The sequence below is a fragment of the Schistocerca cancellata genome, chromosome 2 (genome assembly GCF_023864275.1).
Source record: "Schistocerca cancellata isolate TAMUIC-IGC-003103 chromosome 2, iqSchCanc2.1, whole genome shotgun sequence".
Taxonomy (NCBI): domain Eukaryota; kingdom Metazoa; phylum Arthropoda; class Insecta; order Orthoptera; family Acrididae; genus Schistocerca; species Schistocerca cancellata.
In genome coordinates, this window is record NC_064627.1 from 771,724,801 (window position 1) to 771,739,332 (window position 14,532).

A 14,532-nucleotide genomic window follows, 5' to 3' on the forward strand; every position below is an offset into this window, starting at 1 on the left:
AAATCCTCAATTACTCAGACCAGTTAAAGACGCAGTAGGTCTCAGAACACCTGGAGTCTACGAAATACTTTGTGAGTGTGGACAGAAGTACACCGGACAAACAGTGCGCACTGTGGAACAACGCAGGAAAGAACATGAGAGGTATTATCGCCTACGCTATCCAGAGAAATCTGCGTTAGCTGATCATGCGTTAGAAAACGGTCACCACATAAAATTTGACGATACCTCTGTCTTGGCTCGCACTAACGGCTTCTGGGATAGTTTAATAAAAGGAAGCTATTGAAATAAAAATTACCGCAAACACCCTGAATAGAGATGGTGGCTTGCAGCTCAGCGCTGCGTGGGATCCAACGATCGCGCGGTTGAAGAGGGCACATCGAACGCCGACTCAAAACATGCAGATATATGGCAATGTCACGGGCACGAGTGACGTCACAGCCGGCAGCTAGCGTATATAAGGGCGCACCAATAGCCCTCTGGCAGTCATACCACTTGACAATCGCCAAGGAGTGCATGGCCGAAAACTCGTGTAGTTTTAAGCAATTGACGCGGTTGGAAACCCGCGAACATTTTATTCAAAGTCCTTTGCTGTGTACAAGGTCCATGTAGGCAACTGATATGGATCACACGTCACTGCTATCGTAGTGCGGTGGAGGCTGGCAGGAGCGGCGCTTATATTCTCTTCTTGTTGAGGCCGCTCCTGTCGTGATGCGGTCCTAGTCATGGGGCATTTGGCTGACGTCGTCTCACCGCCTTCTCTGCTCTTGTGTTCTTCATCTTCGTGCTGGCGCTTGTTGATACGCAGCAACAGTTCAGATTGTACGTTAACCCCTTCCACCAGTTTAGTGTTTGGGATAAGTTAGCGACATACGAGGGTCACTCCAAAAGAAATGCACACTGTTTTTTTTAATTCATGTTTTATTCTACATGTTTGAAAGTTTTACAGTGTGTAGATACTTCCTGTAGGAACAATATTTTCATTCCTCCACATAATTTCCATCCCTCTCAACTGCCTTACGCCATCTTGGAACCAGCGCCTGTATACCCGCACCAACCTGTTGGAGCCACTGTTTGGCAGCGTGCACAAGGGAGTTATCATCTTCAAACCTTGTTCCACGAAGAGAGTCTTTCAGTTTCCCAAAGAGATGATAGTCACATGGAGCCAGGTCAGGAATGTAAGGCGGGTGTTTCAGTGTTGTCCATCCGAGTTTTGTGATCGCTTCCATGGTGTTTTGACTGACATGTGGCCGTGCATTGTCGTGCAACAGCAAAACATCCTGCTTTTGCCGATGTGGTCGAACACGACTCAATCGAGCTTGAAGTTTCTTCAGTGTCGTCACATATGCATCAGAATTTATGGTGGTTCCACTTGGCGTGATGCCTACAAGCAAGAGCCCTTCGGAATCGAAAAACATCATAGCCATAACTTTTCCAGCAGAAGGTGTGGTTTTGAATTTTTTTCTTGGGTGAATTTGCATGATGCCACTCCATTCATTGCTTCTTCGTCTCTGGTGAAAAATGATGGAGCCATGTTTCATCACCTGTCACAATTCTTCCAACAAATTCATCTCCACCACTATCGTACTGTTCCAAAAGTTCTCTCCATACCGTTTTTCTTGTTTCTTTGTGAGCCACTGTCAATGATGTGTTGGCAAATGTGCAAACACCTTGTAGATAGAGGAGGCTGAAATGCACGCTAACTAACGCAGACGGGCGTGAATTCTGGAACAGGATAAGTAATTGAATGCTAATAAGAAAAGTACGTATCTAAGTTAATACTCAACTTTAATGCATCCTTGTGGTACATCTCCAGATACGGTTAATGGCGCCTTGCTAGGTCGTAGTCATGGACTTAGCTGAAGGCTATTCTAACTGTCTCTCGGCAAATGAGACAAAGGCTTCGTCAGTGTAGTCGCTAGCAAAGTCGTCGTACAACTGCGCGAGTGCTAGTCCGCCTCTCTAGACCTGCCATGTGGTGGCGCTAGGTCTGCAAGTACTGACAGTGGCGACACGCGGGTCCGACATGTACTAATGGACCGCGGCCGATTTAAAGCTACCACCTAGCAAGTGTGGTGGCTGGCGGTGACACCACAGTCAACATCCTGGAAACCCACCTGGCACAAACGCCAACACTTTCAGTATTCTGCAAACGCTTCCTTCCCCTATCCCAACGTTGCGTGACAATTCGTTCACTGTGATGCGTCTGTCAGCAGTCACCAATTCGTTAACTCTGTGCACATTGTCTGGAGTGTGTGCAGTACGAGGCCTGCCGCAGCGAGAACAATCCTCAATATTGCCGTGCCCGCTTTCATAACGTAACCTGCTTGCCCACCGACACCGACTAACTGTACTGCGATCGACAGTAGCATCTCCATACCCCTTTTTCAACCTCTTGTGGATGTTTCCCACTGTCTCGTTTTCACAGCACAGGAATTCTATGACAGCACGTTTCTTCTGACGAACGTCAAGTGTAGTAGCCATCTTGAAAACATGCTCGGCGCCACTCACGGGAACAGGTTCAAGTAACTTCGAAAACAAGCGGGAAGGATGTATCTACACATTGTAAAACTTTCACACATGCAGAATGAAAGCTGTATTTTTACAAAAATAGTGTGCATTTCTTTTGGAGTGACCCTCGTACAAGTCGTCGAAGTGGCGTCCCATCGGAAGATTGCATCCATCCATTGAAACACACGAAATTACACTACTGGCCATTAAAATTTCTACACCAAGAAGAAATGCAGGTGATAAACGGCTAGTCATTGGACAAATATACTAGAACTGGCATGTGATTACATTTTCACGCAGTTTGGGTGCATAGGTCCTGAGAAATCAGTACCCAGAACAACCATCTCTGGCCGTAATAACGGCCTTGATACGCCTGCGCATTGAGTCAAACAGAGCTTGGATGGCGTGTACAGGTACAGCTGCCCATGCAGCTTCAACACGATACCACAGTTCATCAAGAGTAGTAACTGGGGTATTGTGACGAGCCAGTTGCTCGGCCACCATTGACCAGACGTTTTCAATTGGTGAGAGATCTGGAGAATGTGCTGACCAGGGCAGGAGTCGAACATTTTCTGTAACCAGAAAGGCCCGTACAGGACCTGCAACATGCGGTCGTGCATTATCCTGCTGAAATGTAGGGTTTCGCAGGGATGGAATGAAGGGTAGAGCCACGGGTCGTAACACATCTGAAATGTAACGTCCACTGTTCAAAGAGCCGTCAATGCGAACAAGAGCTGACCGAGACGTGTAACCAATGGCACCCCATAGTATCACGCAGCCATGGTCCGCGAGCTGATAGTCCACGCTGTTGAAAATGTCGTCGAACTGTTCGTGCAGATGGTTGTTGTTTTGCAAACGTCCCCATCTGTTGACTCAGGGATCGGGACGTGGCTACACGATGCGTTACAGCCATGCGGATAAGATGCCTATCATCTCGACTGCAAGTGATACGAGGCCGTTGGGATCCAGCACGGCGTTCCGATTACCCTCCTGAACCCAGCGATTCCATATTCTGTTAACAGTCATTGGAACTCGACCAACGCGAGCAGCAATGTCGCAATACGATAAACCGCCATCGCGATAGGCTACAATCCGACCTTTATCAAAGTCGGAAACGTGATATTACGCATTTCTCCTCCTTACACGAGGCATCTCAACAACGTTTCAGCAGGCAACGCCGGTCAACTACTGTTTGTGTATGAGTAATCGGTTGGAAACTTTCCTCATGTCAGCACGTTGTAGGTATCGCCACCGGCGCCAACCTTGTGTGAATGCTCTGAAAAGCTAATCATTTGCATATCACAACATCTTCTTCCTGCCGGTTAAATTTCGCGTCTGTAGCACCTCATCTTCGTGGTGTAGCAATGTTAATAGCCAGTAGTGTATTATTACCGGTTTCGAACCGACATGTTCATCATCAGACAGTGGTTTTCGTTTATAACTAAATTTATCTTACGGTGAACACTCGACGCGTTGTAGTTTTCGTCGTGGCCAAAGTTCCACTGGACGGTTGTACTACAGAAAATCTTTCGACAAAACAGCAAAAGGCACAAGTGTTAGTAGGGTATTGGTATGAAACGTGTGGACACACTGGAAAACGTTGCGGTGCTGCGGACGTTCGCCCCCTATAGGACGTGACGGCGTGGGAGTGAGGCTGCAGCCGCGCGTGCCCTGGTGCGCTGCCAAGGAATTGGCGTGTCCTGCCGCTGCCACCGGACGCAGCTCATCGCGGCTTATCCTCACGTGACGGCTGCAGCCGATGAATCTCGCAACAGCCGTCCGACACCCGGGCTCACCACCAGGGCCGCTATGCCTGCTGCGTGCCGTATCGCCGGCAAGGCGTTGCGCAACTCGACGGTGCGAAAAATTTGCTGATCTCTAAAGGCAATCCTGTTGGCCGTTCGTAGAAGTGACATTGACGATAAACGGAGCGAACAAACCACAGACTTGTATGCAGCAGATATTGCTGGAAAATGAACACGAAAATAGTGAGTAAGATAGGATGAACAAAATAAAACTGGCTCGGAAAATACTTCATGCGCCTTAAGGTAGACAGCCAAACTTTCATCATCCATGAGTTGCCTATCTTAAGGGGTTTCTGGCCCCAGCGGGACCAATCTGGCCCGATTGCCTTTATGTCATTCTCTGCCAGTGACGTTATCGGATGCAGTATGGAGGAGGGAGGGTGGGGGGGGGGGGTTTCTTGAACTTGAAATCGCTACTACTTGGTCAAGTCACACCACGTTTGCCCTCACGAGTCCGAGTACACTCCATTCCAGCCCTCCCAGGGAGGAAAATTTCCTCGCAGTACCAGGAATCGAACCCAGATCCCCCGCATGGCAGTCAGCTGCGCTGACCACTCATTTGAGGCGGCAGACCAGCTATCTTACGGAGCATGAAATATTTTCCGAGCCAGTCCTATGTACTATCAAATGTAAGGAATGCAGCGTATCACACACAGCGTGTTCCAAGAAGATCCATCCGATTTTGCAAGACTGTATCTCTTCCACATGAAGAGAAACTTAGGATAAATTTGAACTTAATCATACGGCTACAAAGTTTTTACTTTCGAATGAACCATCAGATTTTAGAAGGGTATGTATTTTACGTGCATGCACATGCAATTTTGGTGGTACTTCTACAGTTAAGTGTAGGATCAAACCTTTCTTTTAATTTTCTCAAATGTTTCACCGTTTGCACAACAAACATGCTTTCGTTTAATTTTCTCAAATGTTTCGACGTTTGCACAACAAACAACGCAGATTCGAATCCTACCTCGCGCATGGATGTGTGTGATGTCCTTAGGTTAGATAGGTTTAAGTAGTTCAAAGTTGTAGGGGTTTGATGACCTCAGATGTTAAGTCGCATAGTGCTCAGAGCCACTTGAACCACTGCTGTTGCTTTCCATCGTTGAAATTCACCCCAAGTTGTTGGAAGGGGAAAAAAATAAAAGATCACGACCCTATATGCCAGTGCTGGGATGTGAGATCCATATGGCCGGTCCGTAGTTGAGGCACCTCTCGACAAGAATCACGTCGCACCGTTGTTACTGAATCGCACCTGTTGAAACGGAGAAAGTAAAACGCCTTTTGTGCGGCATTATCACCATCTCCACTCCACGCACAGTGCTGCGCCATGTAGATCTATATCCGCGACTTCATAAATTTTCAACCTACAACAGGCGCCAAGGTAAACATTCAGTTTCTGTCGTCATTCATTCATATGTAAAACCTAGTCTTCTGAAATCGGATGAATCTTCGTGGATCACCGGGTAATATTTCTTCGGTGTTAGACAGAGGTGAGATTTATGCGACCTACTCATAACGTACGACTGAAAATTATTCAGTGTGTTATCCTCTAACCCAATCTACTGCATTTTTCGACTGTTACGCCATAGTCATCAGGCGAATAACTTTGGATTTTACGTCATGAAATATGGTGAGGCGGGTACTCACGTGACAAAGTACGAACGGAAGCACTCTGATTATTGTTTGCTGTCACAGCGCACTACCTATGTCTCTCACTGAACATTCAGTAAGAACAGTCCGACGTCCTTAGGTAACCTTCCCGCCAAACGGATGGCTTCCGAAAAACAGCGCACGTGTATTCCGTAACGCATTTCAAGACGTAAAATACATGGTATGTAGAATGCGAACTGAAACTTGAAGTGGCGAGAACAAGAGAAATTCTGAAGGAAGAACGTTGCTTAGTGGAAACAATGTAGGATGCTGTAAAAAAGTAGGGAGGACTTTTCGTTTACGGCGCTGGCTTATAGTCTACTACATTATTCCTTGAACCTAAAAAGAAAAGGTGGAAATAAGGGTATAGTAAATTACTCGCTATAGGTAACAAAGGAATAAATGCAAAACTATAATCGCTTCAGCAAATGTGGAAACCGAACCACCGTTTAGGACAACATTTTCACATACCAGTATTAAGTGAAGGTACTTTAAGCCTTTGTAAAAGTCTCTGACTTTGCTCTTCTGGTGCTTGACCAGTTCAACCACGAGCCGCAAAACCTTTCTACGTCATGCTGAAGTTATGGAGGGACAGTGAAGTGCAACCATCAACCCAAAGCAATTCTGAGAGTTTAGTGGCCGTGGCTCCCCCAAGCTGGGAAGCAGCTTAGCCAGCCAGTTTATTGTGGGATGCAGACGTTGGCACAAACTGACTTTTTGGTTCAGATACGCGAAGCATTATCGAAGATGGATAGCACATTCATTTATAGGAAAAAACCAATAACCGACCTAAACTGAAACCCACACTTTTCTGTAATAGCTAGAGGGTTACAGACTCAGCCTTCGTATCTGAACAACATAAAATTAATAATAATTAGAAAAAGGACCACCGTATGACACGCATGACGCGTCCCCAGCTTGATAAAAAAAAATGCAAATGACAGTACTCCACAATCTAGGTGATTGCGTTGGTAAACGTTTGCCTGACTGGACCCAGTTTATTAAAGTGGGCGTCGAATGTTCGACAGAAACACAAGTTACGTCCAATGTGTCCAAATGAAGCACAGTAGCATCCCGAAGATTCTGAAGCGATTTAGCAGTTAGGGTCAACAGTAATCTAGAACTGTGTGCAGCGAAGCGGCGCTTTAATATGAACGACTATCCGGGCAGGAATGATAATCAAATATCCTTTTTATTTTGTACGAGGTAGTAGCCTAGCATGTGTGTATATAGACTGGTGTACGATCTTTTTTTAAGTTCTGCTAGCGAGCCGCCCCAGCATTCCACGGATATGTGGTTGTATGACTTGTCTAGCGTAGAGGTAGTAAATCACAGATAGAAAATGACCTCCTGAATCAGTCTGTCCGTTAATGAAAACAGTATCAAGATGCTTACAGGAGTTTTCTTCACGTAAATAAACAAAAATATTTGGTTGGGGGGGGGGGGGAGACTTTATTTTCTCATATTTCAGCCAATTTGTACGAAATATGTATAAACTAAACTACATACACCAATCTTCCTCGAGAATCAGTCTATCTAGTCGTGAAAATCGTATCAAAATCGCTACAGTGGTTCCTGAGATTAGCCTTCTCCTACAGACAGAAAAACGCAGCAGTAGACATCAATTTATAATTTGCATAATTGTGGTCAAGCTTCGCTGCCCTCTGGAGTTGTGCCTTGTGTTTACTTCACAGCTTTTCCCGCCAGATACCGCCTCCTCTGCATGACCAGCTCGTAGTTCCCATCACTGCCACGAGCTGTCACTCCAAACGCCAATTAAATATGGAACAGATAATATATATATATATATAATATGGTCACTCTTAGTACAGTTATGAATTATATACATAAACCCTCCTCATGAATCAGTCTGTCCACTAATGAAAATCGTCAAAATCCTTGCAGTAGTTCCTGATGTCAGCCTTCACATACAGATTGAAAAACGCGGCAGGTGACTTTAATGTACTAATATGCGTATGTATGGATTATCTCCATAAATCGTTGGTGTATTAAGATTGCCTAGCATTGAGGTATGTGAACATTGTAAAATCATCGTAAAATTATTGTTCAAACTATTTATATTCGTATTTACATATGTATATGATTTTATATTGGTACAAAGCTGTTCCTGGATGGTTCAATAAATCCAAACCATTAAAAAAAATCACATTAACGTCACTGAATAGCCAATTGTCAACATCTATGACGATAAACGCTGGAAATTATACCTTTAAATTAGCGCAAGTTTGATAGTGCGCTTTAGTATCTACTCATTTCCTGGAAGAAGGTCTCAACATGAAGCCAACACAATTGAGAACGGCCGTGACAAAAGTAATAGGATACCTCCTAATATCATGTTGGGCCTCCTTTTACTCGGCGTAGTGCATAGACTCAACAAGTCGTTGGAAGTCCCCTGCAGGAATACTGAGCCATGTTGACACTCTAGCCGTTCATACCTGCGAAAGTGTTGCCGGTGGAGGATTTTGTGCGCGAACTGATGGTTCAAATGGCTCTGAGCACTATGGGACTTAACATCTGAGGTCATCAGTCTCCTAGAACTTAGAACTACTTAAACCTAACTAACCTAAGGACATCACACACATCCATGCCTGAGGCAGGATTCGAACCTGCGATCGTAGCGGGATTCGAACCTGCGATCGTAGCGGTCGCGCGGTTCCAGACTGTAGCGCTTAGAACCGCTCGGTCACACTGGCCGGCTGCGCGAACTGACCTCTCGATTATGTACCATAAATGTTTGGTGGGATTCGTGTCGGGCGATCTGGGTGGCTAAAACATTCTCTCGAATTGTCGACAAACTAGTCGCGAACGATTGTGGTCCTTGACGTGGCGCATTGTCATCCACAAAATCTGAAGTCCATGAATGGCTGCATATGGTCTCCACCTAGCCGAACATAACCATTTCCAGTCAATGATAGGTTCAGTGGGACTAGAGGACCCAGTCCATTCTATGTAAAAACAGCCCACACCACTATGGAACCATCATCGGCTTGCACACTGCCTTGTTGACAGCTTGGCTTCTTGGGGTCTGCGCCACACGCGAACCCTACCAGCAGCTCTTACCAACTGAAATCGGGACTCATCTTAACAGGCCACGGTTTTGCAGTCGTCTGAGGTCTAACCGATATGGTCACGAGCCCAGAAGAGGCGCTGCAGGCGATGTCGTATTGTTAGCAAAGGCACTCGCGTCGGTCTTTTGCTGCCATAGCCCATTAACGCCACATTTCGCCGCACTGCTCTAACGGAAACGTTCGTCGTACGTCCCACATTGATTCCTGCGGTTACTTCGCGCACTATTGCTTGTCTGTTAGCACTAACAACCCTACCCAAACGAGGCTGCTCTCGATCGTTAAGTGAAGGCCGTCGGCCACGGCATTGTCCGTGGTAAGAGGTAATGCCTGAAATATGGTATTCTCGGCACCCTCTTGACTCTGTGAACCTCAGGATATTGAATTCCCTAACGATTTCCTAAATGGAATATCCCATGTTTCTAACTCCCAATTACCATTCCGCGTTCAAAGTCTGTTAATTATCGTTGTGCGGTCACGATCACGTCAGAAACCTTTTCACATGAGTCGCCTGAGTACAAATGACATCTCCGCCACTGCACTGGCTTTTTATACCTTGTATACGTGAGACTGCCGCACCTGTATATGTTTATATCGCTGTCCCATTACTTTTGTCATTTCATTGTATAGCACCGATGTATGGAGTGTCTTAATATTGCTGCTGTGTAGTGTGTAGATGTTTGAAGAATCAAGGTGGTTTGTTCGGAGGGCCAGCTACAGCGCGTCCGCTGTCGCATCACCCCTAAGACGGGGAGGCAGACAGGGGCGGGAAGGCAGCTGCATAATTATAAGCAGGCACCTCAGAGGTTCACCCCTCTGCTAAATTACAGCCCCGGGCCAGACACCCAATCCAGCGCGCCGTAGCACGTGGTTTGGTCGCCGCCACACCGCCCCTGCTCACGCTCATCTAGGGACATACAAATTACAGGCCAGCTCATTTCCGTTCCAGCCGAGCCCCGCCGCTTAATACACGCTGTTTTTGCCAATTTCCGTGCTCATAAATTCCATATTCGTAGGGCAGTGGCGCAGTTCGTACTTGCGTCAACACATCGCTTCAAATTATTTCCATTTTTGCGGCCAGCGAGACAGACTGTGGTGCATCCCCCTTCGACATCTGCCCATGTATTTCTGCTTTATCGTGACTCGCAACCAGTCTCACCTGCACTTCAATGCAATTCAGATGACGTTGATATTCAAAATGAAGTACTGGTCATGTTGACGGCAATAGGACTAACAGTCGATCACAAGTCATCTTCAACCTTTTCATGCAATGTTTGAATATGCCTAGAAGTCTCGTCCCAGCAGCAATGTTATCGATTTTCTTTTTTGTTGGCTACGTATTGAACGGAATTGGTACCATTTTATAACGACGGAAAGAAGCCTGGTTTCTGTCGGGGAAAAAAAGCTAGTATCAGCCCCATAGAGCTCTTCGGCCACCTAACTGAAACCTATTCGTTGTGTACATTTCTTTCGTAGCCCAAGTGTAAATGAAGTATCCAACCTGGTCCAAGTCGTGTGTTAGATATATTGTGCTCGGTTCACAAGAACAAAACAGTTTATTGCAGAAATGAAGGTTCGTTTAACAGTCTGAAAATGTAGGTATTTAGCACTCTTTTCTGATCGCAAACATTAAACCACTGTATCTAGTGTTGTATGTAATAATGATTCACTATAATATATTTTTTAGCGAACGGTACTCACATAAACACGTATGATTCGCTATCGAGGGGCCACAAACCTTTTTTTTACTCGTGCCGTTCATATTTACGTGGCGAAACATCTCAATTTTTTATGCTCCACATGACTGATCAGCTCTTCGAAATACGTTTGCTATGCTGTACAATATACGGATATAGCGTAAATCCAGACCATTTGTTCCTTCTTCTGTAACTTGACCATCCGTTATTTATTTCCATTCGTTTTATACACAAGTGAGTGTTTCAGTTCGATAACAGCGATGCAAATTCAAGAACGTAAACGTTACTGAAAGGAAATCTGGACAGTTATTCGTTAGAATTGCAATAGAACCGATTGAGTCAACTGCAGAATGAATGTAATTCGTGAACTTTGTTCGCTGTTCTCGCGGAAACGTAGTTCCAGGGATGATTGTGTTGTCATTTGTCCGTATATCAAATACTCGCGAGTCGCGTAGTGTCTAATGAGAATAAGTTTGGTGTGGATGGAAACATGGCACATTGCGAGACGGCTTGAGGGGAAAAAAACTAAGAAATTATGAGTCGAAAATCCTACCACGTGACTGTGAGTGAAGTACCAGGCATTCTGGGCTAAAGAATGGTTGCTATGTAACACGTGGAATCTGCTGCCCGCGCGTCTGAAATCGCTTGAACAGTAGACAGTATTTGGTGTCCACAAAGACAATGCATTACTAAACATGTTGAAAGCTCTACAACACTGTTTCAAATTCTATGATCTACCGAAAGCCATTCCTGTTAGATCAAATGGTAGTGTTTCGCAATAACGGATATGTATTGTTGACTTTTGAGGTTCGATTTCGTATTATTTTCGTTTACGTTTGGGATTTTCTTTTTGTAAAGAATCCTGTCGTTTAATGGATTTATATCTACATCATAGTCCGCGAGCCATCTAACGGTGTGTGGCATAGGATACTTCTCGTACCATTAACTGATGCCCCCTTCCATATGTGTGAGGAAGTAACATGTTGTCCGACTCTTCCTGGAAAGTTCTAACTCGAAATTTCTGTAGAAAACCTCTTCGGCCGGCTGCGGTGGCCGAGCGGTTCTAGGCGCTTCAGCCTGGAACCGCGCGACCGCTACGATCACAGGTTCGAATCCTGCCGCGGGCATGGATGTGTGTGATGTCCTTAGGTTGGTTAGGTTTAAGTAGTTCAACGTTATAGGGGACTGATGACCTCAGAAGTTAAGTCCCATAGTGCTCAGAGCCAAGCCTCTTCGTGATGCACAACGCCTCTTCTGCCAATGGAGTTTGTTGAATATCTCTGTAACGCTCTCGCGCCGACTAAACGATCCCGTGACGAAACGCACCACTCTTGTTTGTATCTTCTCTCTCTCGTCTATGAATGCTACCCGGTAAAGACCCCAGATTGATGAACATTACTCAAGAATCGGCAAAACAAGCGCCTTGTAGGCCACTTCTTTCGTGGGTGAGTTACATTTCCTTAAGATTCTTCGTATGAATCTCGGGATGGTACCTGCTTTTCCTACTATTTGTTTTATGTGGTCATTCCACTGAAGGCCGCTCTGCGTAATTATTGCTAGATATTTTAAGCTAGATACTGTTTCCAGCAATTTGTCATCAGTAGTGTAGTTGTACGGTAGTGGGAAAAAAAAATGGTTCAAATGGCTCTGAGCACTATGTGACTTAACTTCTGAGGTCATCAGTCACCTAGAACTTAGAAGTAATTAAAACTAACTAACCTAAGGACATCACACACATCCATGCCCGAGGCAGGATTCGAACCTGCGACGTAGCGGTCGCTCGGCTCCAGACTGTAGCGCCTAGAATCGCATGGCCACTCCGGCCGGCACGGTAGTGGATGTCTTTTCCTATGTATGTGCGGTATGTCACATTTATTCACGTTCAGGGGCAGCTGCCAATCCTCTGCAAGTCATTCTGCAAATCGCTACTGGCGACATCGTATTGTTACGTGCGTTTATACTTGTTTGTAAAGATACATGACTGCTTATTAACACGGCCTACATGTGGCGCATGATTACGTTTTATTTTAATATTGTAATATCTACTCTAGACTTTAAAATAGTTTTGTGTAGAATAATTAACTACTTTGTAATGAATATATATATATATATATATATTACTGAAGGCAAATATACTTCTTCCAACGTTACCACGGTTATCTGGCAACGTTGTAACGATTACCATGTCCATCCTGGGTACCAGAGCAAAGAGACTTTTCTTACATGTTATTGTATTCCACTTCCTATTGCTTTCGTAGCAGCACTCGCTGCGGATTTCGAGGTAAATTCTTCTGTCTCTTCTTCTTTTTTTCGCTTATGCCGCCACGCGTCTGTGCGTCACAGTTGTGACTCATTCGTCTCCGCAAGTAACGGCTGACTGTAGCTTCTTGGGACTAGTGAACAACGAGTCTGTGCTGAAGTTAACGTTTTTCCGTTCTTACGTTACTGCTTTATGAACTGTGACAGAGTTGGACGGTGCCCCTTGGGCTGTGCAACTGGCGCTGAGTTTACGACGCTTGTCCACTCTGGGCTGGAGGCACGTGGACGGGGTGAGGGCGCTTTGCCCGCCGCACGCACTGACGCCGTAATACCACCGCTCGCGTATTTCTGGACTTCGCAGAGTCCTCACAGCTGTCCCAAAGCCACGCTATATACGCCGTGACACCGCGGTCCTCCCTATATCCTCTTCCCAGTGGATCACTCCGTCACTACATCAGTTACTTCGAAATGATAGTAACTCTTCAAACAGTATCCCACATGTGTCACTATTCCACCGTCAAGAAATGATTCTCGTATTATAATTTTAAACCAGATTTTATGCAGCGATTGTCTTCTATCGAAGTAGTATCATTGCTCTGGGGCAGAGTTTCTTACGCTGACAGTGGTATCTTTCTGTTCCTGAAACTCCGCTTTTCCACGCAGGTTCTGAACCGAAGTAGGAAGCAATTGCATACTCCTAACGGTTCCACTGAGGGATCAATTTATACTTGCACTTTTGCAAATAATATGGCTGTCCAGATAAAATGCTGAATTTTTTTCCGTTTGTGGAAAACTTTGCAGAAAACAAGAAAGGACTTAAAACATTAAGTTACACGTTATCATGGCTGGCCGTGTGATTTTTATTGAATGCTGCACTAAACTTCAAAGTAACGCAGGTAAATGAAACTGCCAGTTGGTTTCTGTCTCGGGTTCTTTGGGCGATGTCTGTTTGATGATTTTTCTGACGTTTCGCCAGCACGAATGGCTGGCATTGTAGAAGTTTCACCCTCCATTGCTGGTGGTGGACTAGGATCGAGCTTGGCACGGGGAGTGGTAAATGTAACGTACTGCGAATACGATTACAAACTTATAGAACAATCACTGGAAGCAGTTACCTGCATGAAATGTCAAGGAAAATGGACACGGAGCGGTTTGAAATGGAACAAGCGCATGAAATTAAACCGAGTAAGAAAGAAAACAGACAGATTCATCTTAGGAATCCTAAGGAAATTATTTTATCGGTAAAGGAAGTAGCTTACAAAATTTTCGTTATTGCTGTCAGAATGTGATCATTACCAGTAGGACTGATATTTATTTCTTCTTCGCGTTACTACCCATTTTCTATAAAGCTAAAATAGGCCATATACTCAAATTTTTGTGGATAGTAACAAATTTATGTATTAATTATTTGTTTCTGGCACTTATTAGATATTTTTAAAAATGCTAATTCTACCAAATTAGGTATTTAAAAAATGCTGATTTTACCAAAAGAGGCTACGGCTATAATTATTCTCTACCACTACA